The following is a 24,185-nucleotide window of genomic DNA, read 5'->3' as shown; positions in this document are numbered from 1 at the left end:
GCAAAAGAATTTCAATGCTTTGCTTGAAGAAAAATTACCTAAGATTGATGAATTGGCTAGGAACATGGATAGAATCTCTCTTGATGTTGATTCTTTGAAACTTAGATATATTCCACCTAAGCGTGATATTAATGAGTCTCTCAAATCTATGATAATTTCCATTGATGAGTGCAAAGAAAGAACCGCTAGGATGCGTGCTAAAAAAGATTGCTTTATAAAAGCATGTATTTCTAGTTTTCATGATAATAAGGATGAAGATCTAAAAGTGATTGATGTGTCTCCTATTAAATCTTTATTTTTCAATATGAATCTTGATAATGATGGGACTGGAGATGAGTCAACTTTAGTTAAAAGGCGTCCCAATGATTCGGAGTTTTTAGATCTTGATGCAAAAATTGGTAAAAGTGGGATTGAAGAGGTCAAAACATTACATAGCAATGAGCCCACTATTTTGGATTTCAAGGAATTTAATTATGATAATTGCTCTTTGATAGATTGTATTTCCTTGTTGCAATCCGTACTAAATTCTCCTCATGCTTATGATCAAAACAAAGCTTTTACCAAACATATCGTTGATGCCTTAATGCAATCCTATGAAGAGAAGCTTGAATTAGAAATTTCTATCCCTAGAAAACTTTATGACGAGTGGAAAACTACTATTAAAATTAAAATTAAAGATGATCAATGCTATGCTTTATGTGATTTGGGTGCTAGTGTTTCCATGATTCCAAAAACTTTGTGTGGTGTGTTAGGTTTCCGTGAATTTGATGATTGTTCTTTAAATTTGCATCTTGTGGATTCCACTATTAAGAAACCTATGGGAAGGATTAATGATGTTCCTATTGTTGCAAATAGGAATTATGTGCCCGTAGATTTCATTGTTCTTGATATAGATTGCAATCCTACATGTCCTATTATTCTTGGTAGACCTTTCCTTAGAACGATTGATGCAATTATTGATATGAAAGAAGGAAATATTAGATTCCAATTTCCATTAAGGAAAGGCATGGAAAAATTTCCTAGGAAGGAAATTAAATTACCTTATGAATCTATTATGAGAGCCACTTATGGATTGCATACCAAAGATGACAATACCTAGATCTATTCTTGCTTTTATGCATAGCTAGGGGCGTTAAACGATAGCGCTTGTTGGGAGGCAACCCAATTTTATTTTTGTTTCTTGTTTTTTGTTACTGTTTAGTAATAAATAATTCATCTAGCTTCTTTTTATTTGTGGTTTTATGTTTTTAATTAGTGTTTGTGCCAAGTAGAACCTTTGGGAAGACTTGGGGGATGTCTTTGCGATCTTGCTGTAAAAAACAGAAACTTTAGCGCTTACGAGATTAGCTGCCATTTTTTAATGGAGAGTGCGATTAGGTTCATTATTTTTGCATATTATTAATAGACAAATTACTCACGTCCACCAATTTATTTAAGAATCTTTGGGGTTACAGAAGTATTCAGAACCTACAGATTACTACAGACTGTTCTGTTTTTGACAGATTCTGTTTTTCATGTGTTGTTTGCTTATTTTGATGAATCTATGGCTAGTATTGGGGGTATGAACCATAGAGAAGTTTCAATAAAGTTGGTTTAACAACAATATAAATAATGAATGAGTTCATTACAATACCTTGAAGTGATGGTTTGTTTTCTTATACAAACGGAGCTCATGCGATTTTCTGTTGAGTTTTTTGTTGTGAAGTTTTCAAGTTTTGGGTAAAGATTTGTTGGATTTTGGAATAAGGAGTGGCAAGAGCCTAAGCTTGGGGATGCCCATGGCACCCCAAGGTAAAATTCAAGGACAACCAAAAGCCTAAGCTTGGGGATGCCCCAGAAGGCATCCCCTCTTTCGTCTTCGCCCATCGGTAACTTTACTTGAGGCTATATTTTTATTCACCACATGATATGTGTTTTGCTTGGAGCCTCTTGTATGATTTGAGTCTTTGATTTTTAGTTTACCACAATTATCCTTGATGTACACACCTTTTGGAGAGACACACATGAATTGGAATTTATTAGAATACTCTATGTGCTTCACTTATATCTTTTGAGCTAGATAATTTTGCTCTAGTGCTTCACTTATATCCTTTTAGAGCACGGTGGTCGTTTTATTTTATAGAAATTATTGATATCTCATGCTTCACTTATATTATTTTGAGAGTCTTATAGAACAACATGGTAATTTGATTTGGCTATAAAATTAGTCCTGATATGATAGGCATCCAAGATGGGTATAATAAAAACTTTCATAAAAAGTGCATTGAATACTATAGAAGTTTGATACTTGATGATTGTTTTGAGATATGAAGATGGTGATATTAGAGTCATGCTACTTGAGTAGTTGTGAATTTGAGAAATACTTGTTCTAAAGTTTGTGATTCTCGTAGCATGCACGTATGGTGAACCGTTATGTGATGAAGTTAGAGCATGATTTATTTATTAATTGTCTTCCTTATGAGTGGCGGTCGGGGATGAGCGATGGTCTTTCCCCGTAGGAGCATGCGCGTAGTACTTTGTTTCGATAACTAAGAGATTTTTGCAATAAGTATGTGAGTTCTTTATGACTAATGCTGAGTCCATGGATTATATGCACTCTCACCCTTCCACCATTGCCAGCCTCTCTAATACCGCGCACCTTTCGCCGGTATCATACACCCACCATGTACCTTCCTCAAAACAGCCACCATACCTACCTATTATGGCATTTTCATAGCCATTCCGAGATATATTTCCATGCAACTTACCACCATTCCGTTTATTATGACACACTTCATCATTGTCATATTGCTTTGCATGATCATGTAGTTGACATTGTATTTGTGGCAAAGCCACTGTTCATAATTCTTTTATACATGTCACTCTTGATTCATTGCATATCCCGGTACACTGCCGGAGGCATTCACATAGAATCATATTTTGTTCTAGTATCGAGTTGTAATTTTTGAGTTGTAAGTAAACAAAAGTGTGATGATGGAGACTATGACTCCCCCACAAGTCGGGATGAGACACCGAACGAAAAATAAAAAGAAAGAGGAGAATAAAAAGAATGAGAGAAAAAGAGAGAAGGGACAATGTTACTATCCTTTTACCACACGTGTGCTTCAAAGTAGCACCATGATCTTCATGATGGAGAGTCTCCTATGTTGTCACTTTCATATACTAGTGGGAATTTTACATTATAGAACTTGGCTTGTATATTCCAATGATGGGCTTCCTCAAAATGCCCTAGGTCTTCGTGAGCAAGCAAGTTGGATGCACGCCCACTTAGTTTCTTTTTGAGCTTTCATACACTTATAGCTCTAGTGCATCCGTTGCATGGCAATACCTACTCACTCATAGTGATATCTATTGATGGGCATCTCCATAGCTCGTTGATACACCTAGTTGATGTGAGACTATCTTATCCTTTTTGTCTTCTCCACAACCACCATTCTATTCCACATATAGTGCTATGTCCTTGGCTCACGCTCATATATTGCGTGAATATTGAAAAAGTTTGAGAACATCAAAAGTATGAAACAATTGCTTGGCTTGTCATCGGGGTTGTGCATGATTAAATACTTTGTGTGATGAAGATAGAGCATAGCCAGACTATATGATTTTGTAGGGATAACTTTCTTTGGCCATTCTACTTTGAGAAGACATGATTGCTTCGTTAGTATGCTTGAAGTATTATTATTTTTATGTCAATATTAAACTTTTGTCTTGAAGCTGTCGGATCTGAACATTCATGCCATAATAAACAAAATTACATTGAGAATTATGCTAGGTAGCATTCCACATCAAAAATTCTGTTTTTATCATTTACCTACTTGAGAACGAGCAAGAATTAAGCTTGGGGATGCTTGATATGTCTCCAACGTATCTATAAGTTTTGATTGTTCCATGCTATTATATTATCAGTTTTGGATGTTTAATGGGATTTAATATACCTTTTTATATTATTTTTGGGACTAACCTACTAACCAAAGGCCTAGTGCAAATTGCTGTTTTTTTGCCTATTTCAGTGTTTCGCAGAAAAGGAATACCAAACGGAATCCAAACAGAATGAAACCTTCGGGAGAGTTATTTTTGGAACAAACGTGATCCAAGAGACTTGGAGTGGATGTCAAGAAAGAAGCGATGAGGCCACAAGGCAGGAGGGCACTCCCCGGGGGGGGTGGGTGTCGGTGTCAAAACCGGCGGATCTCGGGTAGGGGGTCCCGAACTATGCGTCTAAGGCGGATGGTAACAGGAGGCGGGGGACACAATGTTTACCCTGGTTCGGACCCTCTCGATGGAGGTAGTACCCTACTTCCTGCCTGATTGATCTTGATGATATGCGTATTACAAGAGTCGATCTACCACGAGATCGAAGAGGCTAAACCCTTGAAGCTAGCCTATGGTATGATTGTTGTTGTCCTACAGACTAAAACCCTCCAGTTTATATAGACACCGAAGGGAGCTAGGGTTACACAGAGTCGGTTACAAGGGAGGAGATCTACATATCTGAATCGTCAAGCTTGCCTTCCACACAAGGGAGAGTCCCATCCGGGCACAGGACGAAGTCTTCAATCTTGTATCTTCATAGTCCAATAGTCCGGCCAAAGTATATAGTCCGGCTGTCCGAGGACCCCCTAATCCAGGACTCCCTCTGTAGCCCCTGAACCAGGCTTCAATGACGACGAGTCCGGCGCGCAGATTGTCTTCGGCATTGCAAGGCGGGTTCATCCTCCGAATACCCCGTAGAAGATTTTGAACATAAGGATAATGTCCGGCTCTGCAAAACAAATTCCACATACCACCGTAGAGAGTATAATATGTCCACAAATCTAATCTGCTGACAACTTTTTCATAACATGACATCATGCCCCGACCCCGGTTATTATTTGAACCGTTTTTCTCAACCAGCTACTGCACATATTGTGAGGCAGTTTTCTTGGCACGTCTTGTCGAAGCAGAGATCATGTCCCCTTATCACGGGATTCTCATCAATACAGGTGTGGGTAACCCAACCGCACCATCAATCACGACGCTTGGGGAATAAGCGAGTTTTACCAGGCGAGTGGGGAGGCGCATAGTTTCTTCCGCCCTTATAAAGGGGTAAGGGTTCCACCTTTTTACCCATGCCTTCTTCTCTCCTGCCCATCCATTCTTGCGCACTCGAGATCCAGCGCCCAAGTTCGCATTTTCTTCGAAGAACCACTCCAAATATGTCCAGAGCGGGAGGCAGGTGGATGGCCTCTACCGTCCGGAAGAAGGACATCAAGAAACTTCGGGAGGCCGGGTATCTAGCCCAGAAAATCGGCCACCGTCTCCTGACGGCAGGACAGATCGTCCCTACCCCGGAACCCCACGAAAGGGTCGTATTCCTAGCTCATTTTATCCGCGGGCTAGGGTTTCCCCTCCACCCAATTGTTCGTGGCATCATGTATTATTACGGGATCGATTTTCATGATCTATCCCCCAATTCCTTCCTCAACATCTCGACATTCATTGTCGTGTGCGAGGCTTTTCTTCACATCCCGCCACACTTCGGCTTATGGCTAAAGATCTTTTATGTGAAGCCCAAGGTAGTGGGCGGTGAGCACGCTGAGTGCGGGGGTGCTATGGTGAGCAAGATGCCCAACATCACATGGCCAACATGTACCTTCAATGATTCCGTCAGGGAGTGGAAACAGGAGTGGTTTTACATTACTGAGCCGCGCGACGTGAAGTGGGCTGCTGCTCCCGATTTCTGATCCGGAGCCCCTCTGCGGCTCACGTCCTGGCTCAAGAAGGGCCTGGACTGGTCTTCGTCCGACGAACTGTCCGCGCTCCAGACGCGCGTCAATGGTATGGAAGACAAGAATATCGAACTTGTCAATGTAGTCCAGGTGATGTTAGTCCGTCGGGTCCTACCTTGTCAACACCGGACTTCCAATCTATGGGAATTCGATCCGGCCAAGCACCAGACCCTGCGAGAGCTCTTTGGTTCCTCGCACGAAGACATCTGGAAGGTGCTTTTTAATCCCGGCAAATCACGGCCAGATTCGGCCGAGGACCGCGGGCACCAACTGTCCTGCCCTGCAAGCTCGGTAAGTTACCATACATTTTATTCACATGACTCAAGGGAAATGCTTAATGTGTTTTACACAACTCTCCTAGGGCTGGACGAAGAAGGCGGGGCGGATCCAATGTCCGGCCCCGCTGCCAGAAGAACCGGCCGGCCCACTTCTGACGAAGGTGTTGGACCCGGTGCCTTACAAGGTGCCGGAGAAGAAGACCTAAAAGGAGGCCAAAAAGACCCGGGGCGGCCTTCATCACCATGCCCGACCTGCCTCCGAAGAGGACGAGGAGGAGGAAGACGAATCCCCAGTAGGGGGAAGAAAGAAGAGGACGACCTCCGTACACTTGGAGGCCGAGTCACCTAAAAGGGGAAATACTCCTCTTCCGGAAGAGTCCACTACCATCGCCGATAGCAGCCCGACGTGGGATCCTAGGGCCCAGCCCCTAGTGAACTCGTAAGTATATAAAATCCGAACACGTTCATGTGTCTGGACCCATCATGGCATAGCATTTTAACCCGAGCCATATTTTTTGTAGTCCGATGGGGTCCCGTTCCGAACAATCCTCGTCTGAGGATTTGCCGAGCTCGGATGCTATGGAGAGCGGGACGCCTCCGAAGGCCCCTCCCCCCGAACATGTGATCAACACCGAGGCTTCGTCCTAGAGGGACTCCGTCCAAGGAGGGGCAGAGAAAATCGTGAAGGCGGCGCCTGGAGGTCAAACTTCAGGGGCTAGAGACATGGGGGAGAAGATCCCCACAGGAGTCGACGGCGGGGACCATCTTGAATTCGGCCCCCAGCCGAACACAGTTTCGGAGACCAATACGGCTCCGGAATCAAGCAGGCGGCCTTCCTCGGCTGGAGAGGGCGTCCCTGTTCCACCGGCGACCTCTGTCCAACCACAGGCGCCGGGTGCTTTATTGGCGGCGCTGAAGAGCGCCTCCATCATCGATGAACACCGTGCCCTTATGGGTGCGGTGATCGAGAAGATTCAGTCCGCTGAAAATGGACTGAATGAAGCCTGTATCGGCCTTATAAGAGGTTTTGAGGTATGTTTTATATGGTTTCGAAGAGTGTCATAGTATGGATAGTAGCCCCTGATACACTGTCCAGTGAACGAAGGAACCGGACAGAGGATCAAATATATTTTTCGTAGGAAGACTCATTTGATGACTTCTATCTCTCTTCTTTTGTAAGCAGGCGTCTGTAGCGGCTACCGCCGCTCATACCGCGGAGGTTTCCGGACTGAATCAAAGTCTGGAGCGGGCCGAAGCAGATCTTGGCCAGTTAAAAAGGCAGTTGGAAGATCAACAAGGTATGCACAAATCTTGGTTGCGTTTAGTTCGAACGAATTTTCAGTATGATAGAATATGTGTCATGATTTGCGCCAGGGGTGATGACCGAAGTTGAGGCTCTGAAGAAGGCTGTTGCCGAGGCCGAGGAAAAGGCTGCCGTAGAGTAGGCTCTTCGTGAGAAGCACGAGGCCAAGGTTGTGGAAGCTAGGAGAGAGCTCTAAGAGGCCATGAAAAAAATGCAAGACCCTGGAGCAGAGTTTAACGAAGAAAGAATCCAAACTCACCAGGGCTCATCAGGCCGTGTGCAATGCCCATGGGGAAACCCAAGGCACCCTGCAGGAGATCCAAGAGGCGAGGGAGATCACGGCGGGTAAGGTCTTTTTCCATGTAAAGCAAGTATTTCAGGAGAAAATTATGCTTTATAATTTCAAGTTCAGATTTCTCCAGGGGTATTTGTGGAACTTCCTCGCAGCATATCAGATGCCGCCCAATTCTACCGAGCCGAAGAGGGGAATACCGTGGATAAGCTTTTCTGGTCGCAGTATCTGGCACCGAATTATCCGGTGCCTTTTACCGATCAACTGAAACACCTGATCGAACTGCATAAGGCGGCCGAACTTGCCATGAAGGATTTGATTATCCGGCTATGGCCTGCCGAGCCGATTCCAGGTAGCTACTTCGGGCTCGTGAAGCGACTTGTTAGTGTCTGCCCTTGACTTGACGTCATCAAGTGGTCGGTCTGCATAGAAGGTGCACGAATGGACTTTGCCCGCGCAAAGGTGCACTGGGGGAATATGGATGCTGAAGAGCTGATGACCGAGGGACTGCCAGAGGGAAAGGAGCACTGCAAGCCTGAATCTTATTATGAAAGTGTCCTGAAAGGATCCTGCCTTGCGGCGGAGCAATGCACCAAGGACATTGTATTTCCATGAATATAGTCATGTTGTCCTTTGTAATGTGTGAACAAGGTCATTTCTATTATTTATTGCCTGTTATAAAAGTTTACCCTCCTGCGCGGCCGTTTTATATATTAAACCTGAGAATTGGCCAGTCGTCGGCTTCTGCGCCCTCGTAAGAAATACGGGGGTGTTCGGGATAAACCTGATCACTCTTTACCCTAGTGTTGGGTCCTTTGAAGGAGGTGTTCAGCACAGCGAACCAGGCAATCGGACTATAGGGCTTTATCATTCTCACTTAGCCATAGGAGCATTAGGAAGGTAGGCGCAGCCCCTGGTGTTTGGAAGACCGCATGAGGGGTCCTATAGGCACCTGATCGGAAGAAGAACCGATCCATCGCACGCTGCATTGGTTATGGCATTATGCGGGGAGAAATCCTTAAAGATTTTACAACCTCTCAAACAGCTGACTAGCTCTCGCCGTATCATGACAGTCAGTTTTCAGCTTTCTCTACTGAGGTGCTCGTCCGGAAGAACCGGGACACAATCGCAGTAGTTCTCCCTGTGCTGCCTTAGCCAATATAGCGGAACGTAAGGCAGCAAAACATGGGAGCCGGGAAAACCCAACATTTGACCCAAGACATGGTTCGGAGCTGATGCATATAATGCTATAAGTTCGGGGTGCCGAACTTCCTTGAAGGTGTTCGGACTTTATTGCCGTATTATGGGTAAAACGAAGCCCCTGGCGAAATCATATCATGGTGTACGGATGCCACTTAACAAAAGAGTTTCAATAAGAAATAACAACCAATAAGCGTCATATAAGCCCACATGTTGTATTTGAATAATACATCGAAGCGTATGGGTACATTTAATGTGATAAAAAGGGGAATATGACCGTGGTACCTGCTGGGACCGGGGAGGAAGAAGATGTGTGCATATCCAGAGTATAGTCGGATGGACGTCGCGAGGAATATCTAAAGATTCCCTTGCGCGTTCCAGCTGTTACCATGTCACCGGTCCCGATCTGCGCAAAGGTGAGCCTACAAAGGAAATGTAAGAAATATTTGTGTGCCGGAGAGCAGTCGAGCCGCGATATGTGGCATTTTTTGGACTTCGCCGGAATGTTTAGTTGAGCCCTAGACGATCCGGGCTATCCTACCATGAAGTAGTTCAGACTACTTTGAATGTGTCCATGGTTTTAGCCGTCAACTCAAGATTTGACTGAAAGGTGCCCTCCATTGCTTCTGCTGTTAAAGCAGCGGCGTACTCTATGGTACCGAGGGAGAGTTCGGCCTCGCCATTAACCGTGATTACGCCGCGCGGACCGGGCATCTTGAGTTTACGGTAGGCGTAATGTGGCACCGCGTTGAATCGAGTGAACGCAGTTCGCCCGAGCAGTGCCTGATAATCACTGCGAAAGGGGACGATGTCGAAGATTAACTCTTCGGCACAGTAATTGTCTGGTGATCCGAAGAAGACCTCGAGGGCGATGGAGCTGGTAAAGCTGGCCTCCACGCCTGGAATAATACCTCTAAAGGTGTCTTTAGTGGGTTTGATCATCGAATGATCAATGCCCATCTTGCGCACTGTGTCCTGGTAAAGCAGATTCAGACTGCTACCTCCGTCCATAAGGACTCGTGTGAGGTGGAACCCGTCAATTATTGGGTCGAGGACTAGTGCGGTTGGATTGCCATGACTGGTGTTGTCCGGACGATCCATTTGGTTGAAGGTAATCGGCCCTAGTTTGTATTGCGGGCTGACTGGTTTCGTTAGGTCGACATCCCTAAGGGTGTGCATCGAATCCGGTTTGGGAGTGTGGGTGGCGTTTACCATATTCACCGTTTGGATTTGCTAGAGAGATTTCTTTTGTCCTCCTCTATTCGGTGATCTGGGCTCCTCGTCGCTGTCATCGCTTTGAGACCCCTTATCCTTGTTTTTGGCGCCTAACCTGCCAGCTTGTTTGAAGACCCAACATTCTCTGTTGGTATGATTGGCTGGTGTTCCTGGTTTGCCATGAATTTGGCATGGACGTTCGAGTATACGGTCTAAACTGGACGGACCCGAATTGTCATTTTTGAGTGGCCCTGTCCGCTGGCCAGACTTAGAGCTATTAAATCCAGCATTGACTGCCGTGTCTTCGGCGCTTTCACCATGTTTGCGGCGTTTGTGTTTGTTGCACCGGGGCTTGCCGTTGCTATCTCTGGCCTCTGATTTGCTAGTGTTGCTTGCTGTGTTGTTGCTACGAGCCAACCAGCTATCCTCGCCCGCACAGAAGCGGGTCATGAGTGTCGTGAGGGCTGCCATGGACTTTGGCTTCTCTTGGCCGAGATGTTGGGCGAGCCACTCGTCACGGATGTTATGTTTAAAGTCCGCTAGGGCTTCGGCATCCGGACATTCCACAATTTGGTTCTTTTTGGTTAGGAACCGGGTCTAGAATTTCCTGGCTGACTCTCCGGGCTGTTGTGTTATGTGACTCAAATCATCAGCATCCGGTGGTCGCACATAAGTGCCCTGGAAGTTATCCAGGAATGCGTCTGCCAGGTTCTCCCAACTTCTGATGGATTTTGCTGGCAAGCTATTCAGGTAATGCCGAGCCGGTCCTTTGAGTTTTAACGGGAGATACTTGATGGCGTGTAGATCATCCCCGCGGGCCATGTGAATGTGGAGGAAGAAATCCTCGATCCATACCGCGGGGTCAGTAGTACCATCGTATGATTTAATGTTCACGGGTGTAAACCCTTCTGGGAATTCATGATCCATTACTTCATCGGTGAAGCATAGGGGGTGTGCAGCTCCTCTGTGCCGGGCTATGTCACAACGCAGTTCGTACGAGTTTTGTCTGCTGTGTGATACGTCCATTTTGCATCATGCTTTTATATCGATATTTATTGCATTATGGGCTGCTATTACACATTATGTCACAATACTTATGCCTATTCTCTCTTATTTTACAGGGTTTCCATAAAGAGGGAGAATGCCGACAGCTGGGATTCTAGGATGGAAAAGGAGCAAATATTAGAGACCTATTCTGCATAGCTCCAAAAGTCCTGAAACTTCACGGAAGTCAATTTCAGAATATATAATAAATATTGAGCGCAAGAAGTTCACCAGCGGGCCACACCCTGCCCACGAGGGTGGGGGGCGCGCCCCCTACCTCGTGGGCCCCCTGGTGGCCCTCTGATGACCATCTTCTGCTATATGAGGTCTTTCGATGAGGAATAAATCATAAGCCATCTTCTCGGACGAAACTCCGCCGCCACGAGGCAGAACCTTGGCGGAACCAATATAGGGCTCTGGCGAAGCTGTTCTGCCGGGGAAACTTCCCTCCGGGAGGGGGAAATCATCGCCATCGTCATCACCAACGCTCCTCTCATTGGGAGAGGGAAATCTCCATCAACATCTTCACCAGCACCATCTCCTCTCAAAACCCTAGTTCATCTCTTGTATCCAATTCTTGTCTCCAAGTACGGGATTGGTACCCGTGGGTTGCTAGTAGTGTTAATTACTCCTTGTAGCTGATGCTAGTTGGTTTATTTGGTGGAAGATCATATGTTCAGATCCTATATGCATATTAATACCCCTCTGATTATGAACATGAAGATGCTTTGTGAGTAGTTACGTTTGTTCCTGAGGACATGGGAGAAGTCTTGCTATTAGTAGTCATGTGAATTTGGTCTTCGTTCGATATTTTGATGAGATGTATGTTGTCTCTTCTCTAGTGGTGTCATGTGAACGTCGACTACATGACACTTCACCATTGTTTGGGCCTAGAGGAAGGCATTGGGAAGTAATAAGTAGATGATGGGTTGCTAGAGTGACAGAATCTTAAACCCTAGTTTATGCGTTGCTTCGTAAGGGGCTGATTTGGATCCATATGTTTCATGCTATGGTTAGGTTTACCTTAATACTTTTGTTGTAGTTGCGGATGCTTGCAATAGAGGTTAATCATAATTGGGATGCTTGTCCAAGTAAGGACAGTACCCAAGCACCGGTCCACCCACATATCAGATTATCAAAGTACCGAACACGAATCATATGAGTGTGATGAAAACTAGCTTGACGATATTCCCATGTGTCCTCGGGAGCGCTTTTCTCTATATAAGAGTTTGTCCAGGCTTATCCTTTGCTACAAAAAGGATTGGGCCACCTTGCTGCACTTTATTTACTTTTATTACTTGTTGCTCCTTATAAATTATCCTATCACAAAACTATCTGTTACCACTTATTTCAGTAGTTGCAGAGAATACCTTGCTGGAAACCGCTTATCATTTCCTTCGGCTCCTCGTTGGGTTCGACACTCTTACTTATCGAAAGGACTACACGACAGATCCCCATATACTTGTGGGTCATCAAGACTCTTTTCTGGCGGCGTTGCCGAGGAGTGAAGCGCCTTTGGTAGGTGGAATTTGGTAAGGAAAAATATATAGTGTGCTGAAATTTATTGTCACTTGTTACTATGGAAAGTAATCCTCTAAGGGGCTTGTTCGGGGTATCTTCACCCCGAACAGTAGAGCAAAGAGTTGCTCCTCAACCAACTGAACCTACTGAAAATGAAAATGAAAATGTCTGCTTTGAATTTCCTTCGGGTATGTTAGAAAAACTGCTAGCTAATCCTTTTGCAGGAGATGGAACAATGCATCCTGATGAGCACCTAATATATGTTGATGAAGTTTGTGGATTATTTAAGCTTGCAGGTGTACCCGGAGATGTTGTTAAGAAGAAGTTATTCCCTTTATCTTTAAGGGAAGATGCATTGACATGGTATAGGCTATGTGATGATACGGGGTCGTGGAACTACAAACGATTGAAATTAGAATTTCATCAGAAGTTTTATCCTATGCATCTTGTTCATCATGATCGCAATTATATATATAATTTTTGGCCTCGCGAAGGAGAAAGCATCGCTCAAGCTTGGGGGAGGCTTAAATCAATGTTATATTCATGCCCCAATCATGACCTCTCAAGAGAGATGATTATTCAAAATTTATATGCTCGGCTTTCTGATAACAATCGCACCATGCTCAATACTTCTTGTGCTGGCTCTTTTATGATGAAGACTATTGAATTCAAATGGGAATTATTGGAAAGAATTAAACACAACTCTGAAGATTGGGACCCCGACGAAGGTATGATGTCAGGTATGACACCTAAGTTTGATTGTGTTAAATCTTTTATGGATACCAATGTTTTCCGTAAATTTAGCACTAAATATGGATTTGACTCTGAAATAGTAGCTTATTTCTGTGAATCTTTTGCTACTTATGTTGATCTCCCCAAGGAGAAGTGGTTTAAACATCATCGTCCCATAGAATTAAAAGTAGTTGCACCTATTAAAGTTGAAGAAAAGATTGTCACTTATAATGATCCTATTGTTCCTACTTCTTATGTTGAGAAACCACCTTTCCCTGTTCGGATAAAGGATCATGCTAAAGCTTCAACTGTGGTTCGTAAAAGCAATATTATAACATATACACCTCCTGAGCAAGTTAAAGTTGAACCTAATATTGCTATTGTTAAAGATCTCTTGTCTGACAATGTTGATGGGCATGTTATTTATTTCTGTGATGAAACTGCTAGAATTGCTAAACCTTGTGCTAAAGATAAACCTAGACCTGTGGTAGGCATGCCTGTTATTTCTGTTAAAATAGGAGATCATTGTTATCATGGCTTATGTGATATGGGTGCCAGTGCTAGTGCAATACCTATTAGCCTATATAGAGAAATTATGCATGATATTGCACCTGTTGAGTTAGAAGATATTGATGTCACAATTAAACTTGCCAATAGAGATACTATATCACCAATGGGAATTGTTAGAGATGTTGAAGTCTTGTGTGGGATAACTAAATATACTGCTGATTTTCTTGTTCTTGGTTCCCCACAAGATAGCTTTTGTCCCATTATATTTGGTAGACCCTTCTTAAACACTGTTAATGCTAAGATAGATTGCAAAAAGGATGTTGTTACTATCGGTTTAGATGATATATCTCATGAATTTAATTTCTCTAAATTTAGTAGACAACACCGTGAAGAAGAATTACCTAGTAAGGATGAAATTATTGGTCTTGCTTCTATTGCCATACCTCCTAGTGATCCTTTAGAACAATATTTGCTAGACCAAGAAAATTATATGTTTATGAATGAAAGAGGGGAAATAGATGAAGTATTCTTTAAACATGAACCTATTCTGAAAAACAATTTACCTGTTGAAATCCTAGGGGATCCTCCTCCACCCAAGGGTGGTCCCGTGTTTGAGCTCAAACCATTGCCTGATACTCTTAAATATGCTTATATTGATGAGAAAAAGATATATCCTGTTATTATTAGTGCTAACCTTTCAGAGCATGAGGAAGAGAGATTATTGAAAACTTTGAAGAAGCACCGTGCTGCTATTGGGTATACTCTTGATGATCCTAAGGGCATTAGTCCCACTCCATGTCAACAAAAAATAAATTTGGAAGAAGATGCTAAACCAATTCGTGATCATCAATGACGGCTGAATCCTCAAATGAAAGAAGTGGTAAGAAAATAAATACTAAAGCTCCTTGAGGCCCGTATAATCTATCCTGTTGCTGATAGTCAGTGGGTAAGTCCTATCCATTGTGTCCCTAAGAAGGGAGGTATTACCGTCGTTCCTAATGATAACGATGAATTGATTCCTCAAAGAATTATTACAGGTTATAGGATGGTAATTGATTTCCGCAAATTAAATAAGGCCACTAAAAAGGATCATTACCCCTTCCCTTTTATCGATCAAATGCTAGAAAGATTATCCAAACATACACATTTTTTGCTTTCTATATGGTTATTCTTGTTTCTCTCAAATACCTGTGTCAGCCAAGGATCAATCAAAGACTAATTTTAGTTGCCCTTTTGGTACTTTTGCTTATAGATGTATGTCTTTTGGTTTATGTAATGCACCTGCTACCTTCCAAAGATGCATGATGGCTATATTCTCTGACTTTTGTGAAAAGATTTGTGAGGTTTTCATGGATGATTTCTCCGTCTGTGGATCTTATTTTGATGATTGCCTGAGCAACCTTGATCGAGTTTTGCAGAGGTGTGAAGAAACTAATCTTGTCTTGAACTGGGAAAAGTGCCACTTTATGGTTAATGAAGGTATTGTCTTGGGGCATAAAGTTTCTGAAAGAGGTATTGAGGTTGATAAAGCCAAGGTTGATGCTATTGAAAAGATGCCATGTCCCAAGGACATCAAAGGTATAAGAAGTTTCCTTGGTCACGCCGGATTTTATAGGAGGTTCATTAAGGACTTCTCAAAAATTTCTCGGCCTCTGACTAATTTATTACAAAAAGATATACCATTTGTTTTTGATGATGATTGTGTAGAAGCATTTGAAATACTTAAGAAAGCATTGATCTTTGCACCTATTGTTCAGCCACCTGATTGAAATTTACCCTTTGAAATTATGTGTGATGCTAGTGATTATGCTGTAGGTGCTGTTCTAGGGCAAAGAGTTGATAAGAAATTAAACGTTATTCAATATGCTAGTAAAACCCTAGACAATGCTCAAAGAAATTATGCTACTACTGAAAAAGAATTCTTAGCAGTTGTATTTGCTTCTGATAAGTTCAGACCTTATATTGTTGATTCTAAAGTAACTATTCACACTGATCATGCTACTATTAAATATCTTATGGAAAAGAAATATGCTAAACCTAGACTTATTAGATGGGTTCTCTTGCTACAAGAATTTGACTTACATATTGTTGATAGAAAGGGAGCTGAGAACCCCGTTGCAGACAACTTGTCTAGGTTAGAAAATGTGCTTGATGACCCACTACCTATTGATGATAGCTTTCCTGATGAGAAATTAAATGTCATAAATGCTTCTCATACTGCTCCATGGTATGCTGATTATGCTAATTACATTGTTGCCAAATTCATACCACCTAGTTTCACATACCAGCAAAAGAAAAAGTTCTTCTATGATTTGAGGCATTACTTTTGGGATGACCCACATCTTTATAAAGAAGGAGTAGATGGTGTTATTAGACGTTGTGTACCTGGGCATGAACAGGAACAGATCCTACGCAAGTGTCACTCCGAAGCTTATGGAGGACACCATGCTGGAGATAGAACTGCACATAAGGTATTGCAATCTGGTTTTTATTGGCCTACTCTCTTCAAAGATGCCCGTAAGTTTGTCTTATCTTGTGATGAATGTTCTAGAATTGGTAATATTAGTAGACGTCAAGAAATGCCTATGAACTATTCACTTGTTATCGAACCATTTGATGTTTGGGGCTTTGATTATATGGGACCTTTTCCTTCCTCTAATGGGTATACACATATTTTAGTTGCTGTTGATTACTTTACTACGTGGGTAGAAGCTATTCCAACTAGTAGTGCTGATCATAACACTTCTATTAAAATGCTTAAAGAAGTTATTTTTCCGAGGTTTGGAGTCCCTAGATATTTAATGACTGATGGTGGTTCACATTTTATTCATGGTGCTTTCCGTAAAATGCTTGCTAAATATGATGTTAATCCTAGAATTGCATCTCCTTATCATCCTCAGTCTAGTGGTCAAGTAGAATTGAGTAATAGAGAACTCAAATTAATTTTGCAAAAGATAGTTAATAGATCTAGAAAGAATTGGTCCAAGAAACTTGATGATGCATTATGGGCCTATAGAACTGCATATAAAAATCCTATGGGTATGTCTCCGTATAAAATGGTTTATGGAAAAACATGTCACTTACCTCTCGAACTAGAACACAAGGCATATTGGGCTATTAAAGAACTCAATGATGATTTTAAACTTGCCGGTGGGAAGAGGTTATTTGATATTAGCTGACTCGATGAATGGAGAACCCAAGCCTATGAAAAGGCCAAGTTGTTTAAAGAAAAGGTTAAAAGATGGCATGACAAAAGGATACAAAAGCGTGAGTTTAATGTAGGTGATTATGTATTGCTATACAACTCTCGTTTAAGATTTTTTGCAGGGAAACTTCTCTCTAAATGGGAAGGCCCCTATGTTATCGAGGAGGTCTATCATTCCGGTGCCATAAAAATCAACAACTTCGAAGGCACAAATCCGAAGGTGGTGAACGGTCAAAGAATTAAACATTATATCTCAGGTAATCCTATAAATGTTGAAACCAATGTTATTGAAACCGTAACCCCAGAGGAATACATAAGGGACACTTTCTGGAACGTTTCAGACTCCGAAAAGGAATAGGTATGTGGTACGGTAAGTAAACCGACTCCAAAACAGTTTTTAAGGCAATATTTCTCCATTTTGGAATATTTAGAAAAATAGAAAAAATAAGTAGCAATCCGGGAAGGACACGGGGCCTCCACAAGGGTGGAGGGCGCGCCCTACCCCCCTGGGCGCGCCCCCTACCTCGTCGGCACCTCGTGCGCTCTCCGGACTCTGTTTTCTTACACGACACATACTTTGGTCGGTAATAATTCATTATACAATCTCCCGGAGGTTTTTACTCCCATATCACGCAAAAATCTCCTGCCTTTGTTTCGAGTTGTTTTCTATCAGGGTTGTCAAGGCCGGGCACTATGTCGTCTCCCTCCTCCTCCAACCATGAGGGCAATGATGCTTGGCTAATGAAGATAGAGCTGAAGAGAGAAGAACCCAAGGAGATCAACAAGGATGAAGGGATCAAGAAGGCCACGGAGGACCAAGTTCCAGCAATAGAAGACACCCTTCAACTTGATCACAATCTTCTTTCCCCAACAGAGATCGAAGCTTTCAAGATGATTGAGTTAGCTCGTATACAAAATAAGTATCTCACACATGAAAATATTTTGTTGAAGGAGCATATCATCGCACTCAAGGGCATTATCCGCAAGTTAGAAGACCTCCTACGCTCGATGTGCGACTATCCATCATGAACAACTCCACCTTCTTCACCAACAAAGGAGACATAATCACATGGGTATGGGCACTCCCCTTGGCAACTGCCAAGCTTGGGGGAGTGCCCCGGTATCGTAACACCATCACTTTTATCTTTACCGTTTTCTTAGTTCGATCCTTTTGGTAATATCTTGATCTAGTAGGATAAAAGTTCTTAGTATGATCTAGTTGTGAGTTTTGCTTTATAATCCTTTTATGTAATCGAGCCTGTGAGCTATATAATAAAGATTAGTGTTGAGTCAAAGGCTTGATTATTTTGCCATGATCCTAAGTGAATAAAAGAAAAGAGAAAGAAATATAAACAAACAAAAGAGATCATAAGGACCTTATGGAGAGTAATGAGCTCACATAGAAAAATTATGATGAATAAAAGTTGTTGAGAGTTGACAAACATAGTTTGGTCATCGTTGCAATTAATAGGAAGTAATAAAGAAAGAGAGGTCTTCACATATAAATATACTATCTTGGACATGTTTTATGATTGTGAGCACTCATTAAAATATGACATGCTAAAGAGTTGACGTTGGACAAGGAAGACAACGTAATGGGTTATGTTTTCTTACATCTGAGATAAATTATATTTTCATGGATCATCCAACATGGTTGAGCTTGCCTTTCCCTCTCATGCTAGCCAAATTCATAACACCAAGTAGAGATACTACTTGTGCTTCCAAATACCCTTAAACCAGTTTTGCCATGAGAGTCCACCATACCTACCTATGGATTGAGTAAGATCCTCCAAGTAAGTTGTCATCGGTGCAAAGCAATAAAAAATTGCTCTCTAAAAATGTATGACTTACTAGTGTGGGAGAAAATGAACTTTATACGATCGTGTGATATGGAAGAAATAAAAGCAATAGAGTGCATAATAAAGGTCCATTTCACAAGTGGCAATATAAAGTGACGTTCTTTCGCACTAAGATTTTGTGCATGAAACCATAAAAGCGCATGACAACCTCTGCTTCCCTCTGCGAAGGGCCTATCTTTTACTTTTATCTTCTACCTTGCATAAGAGTGATGATGATCTTCACCCTTCCATTTTACATTTTATCCTTTGGCAATCACAGTATGTTGTAGAGATCCTGGTATATATGGCTAATTGGATGTGAGTTTTCATGAACTATTATTGTTGACATTACCCTTTAGGTAAAGTGTTGGGAGGCAAAACTATAAGCCCCTATCTTTCTCTGTGTCCAATTGAAACTCCATACCCATAAGTATTGCGTGAGTGTCAGCAATTGTGAAAGACTATATGATAGTTGAGTATGTGGACTTGCTGAAAAGCTCTTATATGTTGAATCTTTCCTATGTTACGATAAATTGCAATTGCTCCAATGACTGAGATTATAGTTTGTTAGTTGTCAATGAAGTTTATGATTCATACTTGAAATTGTGATTGAAATTATTACTCTAGCATAAGAAAATATATGACAAGAATTATATAAGTTGTTGTTCTAAGAATGATCATGATGCCCTCATGTCCGTATTTTATTTTTATCGACACCTCTATCTCTAAACATGTGGACATATTTTTCGATTTCGGCTTTCGCTTGAGGACAAGCGAGGTCTAAGCTTGGGGGAGTTGATACGTCCATTTTGCATCATGCTTTTATATTGATATTTATTGCATTATGGGCTATTATTACACATTATGTCACAATACTTATGCCTTTCTCTCTTATTTTACAGGGTTTCCATAAAGAGGGAGAATGCCGGCAGCTGGGATTCTGGGATGGAAATGGAGCAAATATTAGAGACCTATTCTGCAGAGCTCCAAAAGTCCTGAAACTTCACGAAAGTCAATTTCAGAATATATAATAAATATTGAGCGCAAGAAGTTCACCAGGGGAGCCACACCCTGCCCATGAGGGTGGGGGCGCGCCCTACCCCCCTGGGTGCGCCCCCTACCTCATGGGCCCCTGGTGGCCCTCCGATGACCATCTTCTGCTATATGAGGTCTTTCGATGAGGAAAAAATCATAAGCCATCTTCTCGGACGAAACTCCGCCGCCACGAGGCGGAACCTTGGCGGAACCAATCTAGGGCTCTGGTGGAGCTGTTCTGCCGGGGAAACCTCCCTCTGGGAGGGGGAAATCATCGCCATCATCATCACCAACGCTCCTCTCATCGGGAGAGGACAATCTCCATCAACATCTTCACCAGCAGCATCTCCTCTAAAAACCCTAGTTCATCTCTTGTATCCAATTCTTGTCTCCAAGTCTGGGATTGGTACCTGTGGGTTGCTAGTAGTGTTAATTACTCCTTGTAGTTGACGCTAGTTTGTTTATTTGGTGGAAGATCATATGTTCAGATCCTATATGCATATTAATACCCCTCTGATTATGAACATGAATATGCTTTGTGAGTAGTTACGTTTGTTCCTGAGGACATGGGAGAAGTCTTGCTATTAGTAGTCATGCCAATTTGGTCTTTGTTCTATATTTTGATGAGATGTATGTTGTCTCTTCTCTAGTGGTGTCGTGTGAACGTCGACTACATGACACTTCACCATTGTTTGGGCCTAGAGGAAGGCATTGGGAATTAATAAGTAGATGATGGGTTGCTAGAGTGACAGAAGCTTAAACCCTAGTTTATGCATTGCTTCGTAAGGGGTTGATTTGGATCCATATGTTTCATGCTATGGTTAGGTTTACCTTAATACTTTTGTTGTAGTTGCGGATGCTTGCAATAGAGGTTAATCATAAGTGGGATGCTTGTCCAAGTAAGGACAGTACCCAAGCACCGGTCCACCCACATATCAGATTATCAAAGTACCGAACGCGAATCATATGAGCGTGATGAAAACTAGCTTGACGATATTCCCATGTGTCCTCGGGAGCGCTTTTCTCTATATAAGAGTTTGTCCAGGCTTGTCCTTTGCTACAAAAAGGATTGGGCCACCTTGATGCACTTTACTTACTGTTGTTACTTGTTGCTCATTATAAATTATCCTATCACAAAACTATCTGTTACCACTTATTTCAGTAGTTGCAGAGAATATCTTGCTGGAAACCGCTTATCATTTCCTTCTTCTCCTCGTTGGGTTTGACACTCTTACTTATCGAAAGGACTAAGATAGATCACCTATACTTGTGGGTCATCACTGTGTTCGGCCCGGCCGGATTTGCCTTTTGTATATCCGGCATGACGGTCGTCGTCCTGTGTTGGGGCGCGCCCTCGTGATCCGAAGATCAATCTTTTGTGTCCTGCTTTCTTTTCCAATATGTCTCGTAGGTCCTGCGTGTTACCCCGGGCCTTGTTGTTCTTGTTTGACTGGCAATGGGGTGCGGGCTGGACTTTGGGCTTATATGCCACTTTGTCTCGGCTGCGAGGTGGCCGGTCTGCCACATCATACGCTGGAAGCGCAGGCTTTGATGCGTCCTCTTCAAGTTGGGGTAGCAACCTGTGCTTTGGGAAACTTTTGATTGGGCGCTCGAGTTTGTGTTCCTCGGCTGCCAGGACCTCAGTCCATCTATCTGCTAGCAGATCTTGCTCAGCTTGAAGCTGTTGTTGCTTTTTCTTTAGGATTTTTGCTGTTGCAATAAGCCGGCGCTTGAAGCGCTCCTGTTCGACGGGATCCTCACGCACGGTAAATTCTTCGTCGCCGAGGCTCACCTCGTCTTCGGAGAGAGGCATGTAATTGTCATCCTCTGATTCTCCGTCTTCTGCCTGTTCCTTGGGGCTGGCTTGCCCATCCTCCTTCTCAAAGCCTGGATGGAGGGGATTGTTTTTGTCTTCGGCACTATTTGCAGTGTTATGGTCTCCTATGCCGGTATCGCTGTTTTTGCTATGGCGGGTGTCGGTGTCAAAACCGGCGGATCTCGGGTAGGGGGTCCCGAACTGTGCGTCTAAGGCGGATGGTAACAGGAGGCAAGGGACACGATGTTTACCCAGGTTCGGGCCCTCTCTATAGAGGTAATACCCTACTTCCTGCTTGATTGATCTTGATGATATGAGTAGTACAAGAGTTGATCTACCACGAGATCTTTGAGGCTAAACCCTAGAAGCTAGCCTATGGTATGATTGTTGTATATCTGATCTATCGACTAGCCTGGCCCTGGTTTATATAATGCACCAGAGGCCTAGGATAACAAGAGTCCTAGCCGAATACGCCAGTGGGGGAGGAGTCCTTGTCTTGATCACCAAGTCTTGTAGAATCTTCCTTGTATGCGGTAGCTATCCGGACTGGCCCATGAGTATATGGCCATGGGGGTCCTCGGCCCAATCTAACAGATTGGGAGATGACATGGTGAGTACCCCCTAGTCCAGGACACCGTCAGTAGCCCCCTGAACCGGTCTTCAAGTTAGGAACGCTCCTCGATTCTTTTGAACTGTTCTTCATCTTCGGTCGTGGGTCTTGAAAACTGGTTCAACAAATCTTCTCATCTTCGATCTTGAGGATCGCCGAAGTGCATCCGAAGAGTTTACACGTCGGGCATCCGAGGAGCCCCTCTAAGTTTCCAGCCTTTATCAATGCCTTGTTATTTTTATGCCACACCTCGGGTTTGAAGTTGTTCCCGAGAGGCAGTGTCCTCTTGCGTCCGAGCTTTAACGCCAGACTGCATTCGAGGTATCTTTTGCAGCCGAGCACCAATGTCGGACTACTTCCGAGCTCCAACGCCAAAATGTATTCGAGCTCCAACGATGGACTGTGTCCAAGCTCCAACGTCGTACTATATCCAAGAAGTCATAGATCATCTTGGTCCAAAAAAGTTGAAGGAGTTTACCCGAGCTTAATGCCGGAAATGCCCTCTATGGAGCTAGCCGCTAGCGCCCGAGCTTTATGCCGGACTGCTTCCAAGGTGGTGCACCACCCCGACCGCGGGCTGATTTTTTGTGAATATTTTTAAGTGGTGCAGTTTATTCTCTGGCGATGTATATCCAGTAGCCCTCAAGGTGTGTATCAGTCTAAAACCCGAGATGCGCCTGAAAGCAAGCATAAAAACCGCTGTTCCCAGTAGCCTTTGAGACTCAGGTCGATGCATGAAATCGACCTGAGGATCAATTCCTAGCTCGGCAGCATACATAGGAATAAAAACACAGTGTAATATATTAGAGATAATAGTGATCGGCGAATGGGCCCCTGAGAGAGGGTCGTGAGAATTCGCCGTGATATATAGCTTGATGCCAGATAGGTCCAGATGGTACTTATTGTTGTCCGAAGACACGCTTTCCCATAGTTTGATCAAGCCGAACACTGAGCCCTTTGAATTTTCTGCATTGAATACGCAATGCAATAGCCCCCGAGACACTGGTCAGGTGGCAACACCAGATTAGGGAATCGACGTGCCCCTTTAATATTTGTAAATAATGAGCGCAAAGCCTAGTAGCCCCCGAGCCTTAATGTGGGCGTGGGTGGCCGAATTAAGGATCGATATCCAGAGTAAAATCACAGATTATGTGTAATGATTCTATGTATCCAAGTACTTTACATCATTATTTTGACTCCATTGTGACCGTTTATCAGTTGAAAGTGGCCCATTGTCGGCTTCTACCCCTTGGTAGATACTACGTAGGGTGTTTCCGCAATAACAAAGCAACCCTTAGCCGACATCTCGGTGCCCGAAGGTGGTTGTATTAGCAGAAACGAGGCAATCAGATATGCGGGCTTTAAAACTTTCGCTTAGTCATAGGAGCTTTATGCTGGGGAAGCTAGCTATGAGCCCCCGGTTAGTGTTCGGCGATAGCCGAGGTCAAGCCGTAAACACTTCGGCCAATGTTATGAACGGCCCGTCATTTAACATAGTCATCGGATCGCTGACCAGTTTACGCCTATTGTGACAGTCAGTTTTCGGCTTTCTCCACTAAGGTGCTTGACCATGCGAGCTGGAAGCACAATTGCAGTAGTTCTCCCTTTGCACACCTAGACGAACAAAGCGGAATGTAGGAGGCAAGCACTGGAGCCGGGCAACCCAACCATAGACCGAAGACACAATTCGAAACCGATGCATATATAGCAATATCCAAGAATGTTTTTGCCGAATCCCTGAAGGTGTCCGGCGTTGCACTGCGAGACTATTGCTGGAAATGCACAAATAGTTTAAAAGTTCCATAGGCTTGGAAAACA

Source organism: Triticum urartu, chromosome 5A (assembly GCF_056163025.1).
Source record: "Triticum urartu cultivar PI428250 chromosome 5A, HENAU_Tu73, whole genome shotgun sequence".
Lineage (NCBI taxonomy): Eukaryota > Viridiplantae > Streptophyta > Magnoliopsida > Poales > Poaceae > Triticum > Triticum urartu.
This window is presented reverse-complemented; position numbering follows the sequence as displayed.